At 45.3% G+C, this 8,510-nt stretch overlaps 1 protein-coding gene across 1 annotated transcript in view; it reads right to left on the reverse strand.

The window, feature by feature from the left end:
• Window positions 1-8,510, reverse strand: part of SUCLA2 (succinate-CoA ligase ADP-forming beta subunit) — a 79,582-nt gene that overhangs the window by 29,341 nt on the left and 41,731 nt on the right. The window lies entirely within an intron of this gene.

Below are 8,510 nucleotides of genomic sequence, written 5' to 3' on the forward strand. Positions count from 1 at the left end.
TGGATGGGCACAACATCGGCCCTCTTCCAGTCCTCAGGGACTTCTCCAGAGTGCCATGAGTTGTGGAAGAGTTTTGCCAGGGGTTCTACAATGACTTTAGCCAGCTCCTACAGCACTCTCAGGATGAAGATCCCTCTGACTTGTATATGTCTAATTTTATTAGTTGGTCACACACCAATTCTGCAGCAATAGTAGGAAGGCAATTATTCCTACCTTGCTCATCCTGTACTCTACCTGGCATGGTTTTCCCCTTGGTCTGGTGAAAGACTGAGGTGAAGTAGTCATTCAGGAGTTCAGCTTTCTCCTGCTTGCTGGTAACCAGCTCTCCTGAACTGTTGAGCAATGGCCTCACACTCCCATTTGTTTTCCTCCTGATCACTGTGTACCTAAAGAAGGACTTCTTGTAGTGCTTGATTCCCCTTGCTAAAAGTGCACTAGTTTGTTAACCCAAAACAAAGTATTGTTTTATACAAATTATTTTTTTATTCCAATTCAGAATAAAAAATATCCATTTCCTGCACAATAGAAATTCCAGGTTGCAGCCACATTCACAAACACAGCACAGCACAGCCACAAACATCTGCCTTTCAGAAGGACAGAATTCCACCACACTGATCCTAATGTTCAGATTAGGAAGCTTTAACAAGAGGTAGTGGACACCCAAGTTATACATAGGTACCCAGACCACGTGATGGTGTGCTGTCCTACCAAATCCAGAGACCACGCTCAGCGCTCACCACCGCTATGGGCCCTTGCATTTTGTACTGCCTAATATCCAGCTCCCTTGTGCTTCCTCACTCCTGCACTGACCTCCAGTTTATTCAGCCCCTTCCAGCTGAAGAGGATTAATATCTTTCTCTAAGATTAGGGAGAGTGAAGAGATAGTAGGAGTACACCTATTGCTTTCACTTCATCTAACTCCTACTACACCAGGTGGGTGACAAAGTTTTACTTTTGAGTTCCCACCCCATTTCTTCCCTCCACGGGAAGATCAGCAGTTTCTTAGGCAATGATGCATTTTCTCATAGGTAACTGATCCCTGGTGCCTGTCCTCTGTCTTCACTGCAGCTGTGATGGAGTAGCCTTTTTACAAACTGGAATGGTCAGTGAGTAGATTTGTTTTTAGGTTGAAGGCTTGTGGCTGGCTGGCTAGTCTCTCTCCCAGTCCTACACGCCCCTCTCTACTTTCAACAATTTGTGCTTTTGGGCTCAGAGTACTTATTACAAGTAAGAGTGACAAGATTTAAAATTCCCTTTACATACAGGATTGATCTTTCCTTTTCAGCATAGTGTAGCAGATTGCACTGTTACCCATTTGATTTCAAGGTTCATGTTACATGCCATAACATGCCACTGGTGCTATCTGAATAGCAAATAGAAGAGTTGGAGCCTAATTTGCATTAAAAATCTAGTTAAGTTGTCTTTGACTACCCAAGCCATAAACTTAATGGTACTCAGGTGAGTAAATAGTTGCCTTGCCTGCCGCATACATTCTTAAAGCAGTAGTGCCACCGCTCTCTGGAGGTATCTGTACTCACATATTTATATGAAGCCATTCTATTATCCCAGTTCTAGGTCTTGGTATAATTTTCATATGGATAGTTCAGATTCTAGACTTTATTTAAACAATAAAGATACTTACACTAACATGAAAAATCTACTCATGATCACAATTACTAATTAAAAAGTCTACTATTTTAATAGTTTATATTCCTTTCTTATGAAAAGACTGATTTTACATTATTCTGCTTCTTACATAATTTAACTTAGGCCAGTGATTCTTGACATTTTTAGACTCAAGGCAGCTCAGAAAATGTAGCTCCTAGCTTTCATGCATTTCTTGACTACAAAATAATACAGAAATTATTGTGTTGCAACAAACTCAGAAAGCACAACACGTCAGAATTTTTTAACACTGTGGATTTCTATTTGAAATAGCTTGCAAACTTAATGCAGGTGTTTGAATACTTTCGTTCTTGTCGTCATGTCTCCAGTCCAACCTTTCTATATGGTCTGCTCCCAATATTCTGCACAGGTTACTGCTGCTGATGTTGGTGTTGCCAGATCTTGTGGGGTGTATTGTGGTGCTACAGGGCATCTCTGGAGATGATCCATGATTTGCTTCTCCTGACAAACACAATCAGTTGTGTAGAGGCCCCAGGATTTCATGAGAAAGTCGCATCTGCCAAGACCCACTCTCAATCTGTTCAGGCTCCGTCATGTGTGCCATTTGTAGTTGGAGCCAGATGCTAACTCCTCACTGGGGGTAAGTCCTTGTTGGCTCCATTCAACAATTTTGTAGTTTCTCCCATTTTGGTTCGCTAGAGGGTAGCTCTGGTTGATTCTGGTGATACGGTAAATGGTATGGTAAAGGACAAAAAGCTATTTCTCAATGAGAGACAACAGTGCAGTGGTTGATGTCCATATAGCAAGTGGCAGTCATCTGACTCTTGTACCTGCCAGTCAATGTTGCCCGCTACTTTCCTCCTGATGTAAGGGGGCACTATGCCAGATAGTGCATATAGGTGGGGAGCAGGAGCGGGTTTTAGGCAGCCTGTTATAATTCTGCATGTATCATTTGAGGAAGTATTTATATGTTTACTGTGACTTGACCATCCTCAGGTGGTGCAGGCATATTCAGCCACAGAAAACCAAAGTGCTAAGGCAGTAGTACGTAGAGTGGACGGCTCTGCTTCCCACTTGGAATTTGCAAGCGGTGTTTTGTGTGTTGACCTTGGCTTAGGTATTTAATGTGCACTTTCTGTCACTAAGTGTACAGCCCAGTGTTAACCCTAAGTAGACTGGGTGTTTCTGATGGTTGAGACTCTGGTTACTCCAGGTGACACTCATAGTTTCATAGTGCTTAGGGTCGGAATGGACCTAAACAGATCATCAGGTCCGACCCCCCGCCCCAGGCAGGAACAAGTGCAGGGTCATAACATCCCAGCCAAATATCTGTCCAGCCTCCTCTTGAAGACCCCCAAGGTACATATTGTTCTGCATCCCAGTTTCTCAGGTGGAAACCACAGTATTTAGGTAATAATCTGACACCTCATTCAGTGCCCTCTCCAAGATTTTCTTTGTCCCCAAAGTTCTTCTGCTGTGTGGTGATGTAGAAATCATCAGTAGATATGAAATCCTGACATTTGGCAGGAAGTGGCTGGTCATTAATATAGGTGTTGAATAGAAGTGGGACAAGCACACTGCCTTGTGGTAAACTGTACTTTTGGGAGCACCATCTACTTTTCCAGCCATTTAGTTCCTTGTACAAGCACCTGTTCTTCAAGAGTCTATGGCTTAGATCTATGTTGTTAGTCATGAGGTATAGTTTGTGGATCATGGTGCAGTGTTAGACATTATAGTATGCAGCAGATAAGTCAACAATGCTGTGCCCATGATCAACTTAATTTGGTAACCATCTTTGATATGCTGTGTAAGGTTAAGTATTTGGCCTGCACAGGATCGACCCAGTCTAAAACCCACTTGGTCTCATGTAAGTTTAGAATCTACCAAAGGTGAAATTCATTGCAGGATAAGATGTTCATGGAGCTTGTAGGTGATGCTGAGGAGGGAGATCGGTCTATAACTTTTTGGTGATGAAAGGTCTTTCCCTGGTTTGAACAGAGCTATGAGTCTTGCCTTCCTCCACACTGATGGTATTTATTTATCATGCATGCATTGACTAGATCAAGGAGCCATTGCCTTGCAAGGGGTCCTAGGTGTTGTATCATCTCAGCGAGTATGTCATCTACTCCTGCTGCCTTCCCATGTTTCAGTAGGCCTATGCTAACTGTCAGTTTCTCCATCGTAAATGGATGGGTTTGGTCTTTAGGTGGTTGCTTGTTAGCAGCAGTGGTGTACTCTGGTGTCCTGTGGTGTTTCTTCTATGTGAGCACTTCCCATTGGTGAACAGTTGGGCAAAGTACAGACAGTCAAAAGCTTGAGACTGAATTGATTCTGTCTAGGCAGCTTCCTCTAAGCTGCATAGGATGAACCAATCACCAACTGAATTGACATTCAGTTTTCAATTGGGAAAGGTAGGGAGAGGCCTGCACTGACCCAGACCAGTAGGTGGGGGGCGCTACTTCTAGCCTGCTGGTCGTTGCCAGCCCAGCCAAGTATCCCCAAACCCCTGCTGTCCCCCCCCAGAAGGTTCAGAAGCCCCCTATCTGGGTACTGCCTCACCTTGGGAGAGCATCCTCCTCAGGAGGTTTCCCCCAGCCTGGGTTCCCCAGCCCAAACAGGCCTGGGGAGCTGGGGGGAATTCCCCACCCCCGCCTTCCAAGCTGCTGATTGGAGGGAGAATCCAGGTAGACGTCTGCCCATGCAGCACAGCATGGGGGCACCAGGGAGTAGGGCTGTGCAAAACAGCACTGTTTCGTTTTGACTTCCGTTTCACCAATTTGACAGAACAGTGTTTTGTTTAGAGTTTTGTTTCGAGACCATTATTCCATTTCATTTCGTCAAAAGTGTTTTGCTTTTTCGATGTTTCACCCCTAGGCTATAATGGGAAAGCACGAAACTGCCTATAGCTCATTTCATGCCTGATTCAGATTAAACTTGGAGGCATGGTAGCGCCTTCTGAGGCCATGAAACCTGCCAAGTTTTAAGGAGATAGGTGCAGGGGTTTCTGGGAAACTTCACCTCAAACTTTTCAGAGCAAAACTTGTGTCACTTGTAAGTGTGAAGGCACAGAGAAAGCTCAGTTCAAACAATGCTTTTTATGCTGTTTTTCCGTCCCTCCCCCAGAGCACTGGGATTGGAAGGGACCTCAGGGAAGGATGACAGTCACTGGCCAGCTACACATGTCAATATCAGAGCAGTCCTTCCCCCTCCCTCTCCTTAGTTTCTGTTTCCCTGCAAGCAAGCCCAGCTTCAAAACTCAAAATATTTCAAACATTTCAACTCCTTCGTTTAGTTTCAAGGCTGTTTTGAAGTCTTTCATTTCATTTTCACTGTTTCAAGCTCAAAACGGTTTGAAACAGCATCAAAAAGAAACAGGCGGTGAAATCTCACACAGCCCTACCAGGAAGCCCCCTCCTTGTGGGGGCTTCCCCTCACCCCAACCCAGGGTCCCTCAGCCCTGGGTAGTCCTTCCTATGGGGAGCCCTGTTTGCCTTTGCCTTGCTAGTCTCAGGGATAGCCCAGGGAGTGGAGGGAAATTCCTCTGCTCCCTTGCATTAATTTTTCCTCATACTTGCAGCATCTAAGGCAAAACCGGCTGCAGAGAAGCAGGAGAATTTCTCTCCACTCCCTGGGCTATCCATGAGACTAGCAGGGCAAGCAGGGTTCCCCAGGGGCAGAACCCTGGGCTGGGTTGGGAGAAAGCCTCCCAAGACTTGAGCTCCCTGGTGCCCCTCCATACTGGGCTGCATGGGCAGGCACCAGGCCCAGAGGACTCCTCCCTCCTTTCTGTAGCAGCCACTGAAGCAATCAGTAGCTGTGAAGCAGGAGAGGGGAGGTCTGAAAAGTCCCCACCACAGCGGTTTTCCCTCCCCCTACATGTGCTGTGTAGACCCTGGATAGGGGAGCTAAGGGTCTGTTCCCCTGCCCCCCGCTCTGTCTTTGTGGGCTGATGGACACCAGAAGGAAGCAGACTAAGAAACAGGGGGGCAGGCAGTCCCTGCTCCACTGGAACAGGCAGCATAGCCCAGGGCTGCAAAGTAGGGCTGTAAGAAGCTTTGGTAGCCGATTCAATTCAGAGGAGATTCAGCAGCCAAATCTCCAAATCCAGATCAAATCAGGAGACCCATTAAAAGGTCTGAATCGAATCAGAAGCATCCAAATCGATTTGGAAAAAATTTGGAAAGATTCGGAAGGCAGGCTTACAGGAAACAGAAACTGAGAAGAGGGAGGGGGAAGGTCTGCTCTGATACTGACATCTGCAGCTGGCCAGTGACTGTGAGCTTTCCCTGACTTCCCTTTCAATTGCAGTGCTCTGGGGGAGGGATGTAGAAACAACATATAAGGCTGTGCATGAAGTGTTTCTGTACTTCACTTCCTCAACCTCCTAGATAGAAAAAATCATGGACTCAATATAGACATTGGATTTACAACACACTATAACCTGCCTGACATCTGACTCCCCAGGTACCTCTCCACTTTTACCTTCTACATTCCCCTTCCCCCCCACCTGTATCTCACCCCCCCAATGCCTCAATTTACATTTTCACTCACTGGCTTTATTGCTTGCATTGCATGCCAGCCTCTGACTTCTTCACTATTTGTTCCATCCAGGAAGAGCACACACTAACTGCAGATGCTTCCTCAGCCTAACGAAGGGTTTTTAAAGCCAAAAGCTTGCTAAACTATATTTCTCCAACTATTCGGTTGTCTAACCAAAGATATCAGATTGACCCAAAGAACCTTGTCTGCTTATGTCCTTAGACCAGCATTTCCCAACCTTTTTCCCTGCAGCACACTTACATGGACTCCCTCACCCCATGTCCCACCAGCCAAGTTGGGGGGGGTAGCAAGTGGCCAAACACCATGGAGCAGCAGGGGTGGGGTTCTGGTGTTTGAATAACTGGCTGGAGCCACGCCAACCATGTCTGGCTCCCTGCAGCAGCAGCAGGTGAGAACATGGCTCCAGCCAGGTGAGGGGCATGGCTTGAGCCCAAAAATGTCACGGCACACATGGATGTGCCTGATGGCATACCAGTGTGCCACAGCACACCGGTTGGGAAACACTGCCTTAGACCAATACAACTATCACCTACACCCCACAACATGCACAAGTGATATGAGTTGGTTTCAGCAGTTTGAGGTACAGCTTCCCAAAAATCCCTGCACCCATCTCCTTCAAACTTGGCTGGCTTCATGCCCTCAGGAGCTACCATCCCTGTTTCCATCCAAATCTGCAAAAAAAAGGATAAAGTTATAGGTATTTTAGTGATTCCCCATTATAGTCTATGGCCAAATCACCACCGAATCTTCAAATCTGATTCAGCTGAATTGAATTGGGACAGTGACTCAAATCACCGAATCGAATACTTGTCCCTCCGAATTGGCCTTATCGGAACCAAACACTTGCTGCTTCGCACAGGCCTACTGCAAAGTATCCTAGGATGATGGGGGCTGTGAGTTAACTTGAAGCAGGAAGGGCTCTGGGACAGAAGTTCCATAAACTGGTTTGACCTAAATCAGCTAAGTCTGATACGTCATTCAACCAGGTTTATCTTAAAGTGGTTTTGGCCATTTTGAAAGCAGTTTACGTGCACTGAACTTCTGTTCTGTTACAGATTTAAACCGGTTTCTGATCTTTTAAACTGGTTTGTTTGCAACTTCTATTCTTAGCCCTGTTGTGCAACCTAGTTGGCAGTAACATTTGATATATCTGGAGATGTGATGTTGTCACCTCCTAGTTTTCTTATAGTTGGCTAAGCTTTCTTGCTGTTGTGTCAGATTTTGGTGTCCTCAATCTTCTTTTTCCAGGTGTTGCATCTCTCTACTCCTGTGTTGTCTATTAGGATTTCTCCCAGCATAATGGTGGATTCTGAGGGGCTGAGATAGTATTCTCTCATAGATAATGTAAAGGTCAGATATTGAGCTCAAACACACCTGGGATATATTTTGCCCAGCAGCCCCTTGGAATGATGAGGCAGGCACTTCTCTTCACAGCCCTTTTAAAAGAATCTCACTGCCCCCTGGGTTGAGACCAGAGACTTCAACAGTTGACATAAATAGTTGGGTAGCAAGAAAATAAGTACCTGTGCATCATTTCTACTCTAGAACATTTCCCTATTACTCAGTTTCAGCCCATCACTTTTGCCCATGTCCATTTATTTCTACCCTCTACTTTCATGTCTTCATTTTAAAAAGTCAGACCTAGTCCAAGAAGGGCATACATAAAACCCCCCCCCACCTTGTATACACACAAGCAGATTTGCCAGTTTAGTGGTGTTGATTTCAACGGCAAAGGCATTTTTGCTACTTTTTGTTTGTTAATTCTAAGGCTAGAGGTGAACTTCATTCACTTCCTTCTTGAAGCTTAATAAATTCAAAACCAGTTATTGTATAAATCCAGAGGAGGCAGTGTGGTTGCTAAGGTACCACAGAGGGCCAATTTGACAAGAACTTTAGCAGCAACTCAGTGTACCTGCATCTGGTAGAAAAAGACATGTGTATTCAGCTTACAAATGTTTTTGATATGCAAGCCTTAGATAACAAAACACAATGTGTATAGGCACTTTTCAGACAAGAACCACCATTTGGCCAAGTGAAAAGAATTGATTTGCATGCATCTTAAACTTGCAACTTATAAAAGATCTTTCAGACCTTTGTTGCTTCATGATTACCTACAGTCCCTTCCCCTTCCCTGCAAAACACAGCAAAGGACATTTTATTGATGAGCTTTCTTGGAACCTCAGCTGATCACTTCCCTTCATCATTTCCCTCTGCCCCATCAGTACATACATTCTTGTTTTCTGTACTTTTTCAGGACTTTGTGCACACATACCCCGCATGAGCCCTGCCCCTTCTCTCGCTCTCTCTCTCTCTCTCTCTCTCTC

This window comes from Crocodylus porosus, unplaced genomic scaffold (assembly GCF_001723895.1).
Source record: "Crocodylus porosus isolate Cpor-Errol unplaced genomic scaffold, CroPor_comp1, whole genome shotgun sequence".
NCBI lineage: Eukaryota > Metazoa > Chordata > Crocodylia > Crocodylidae > Crocodylus > Crocodylus porosus.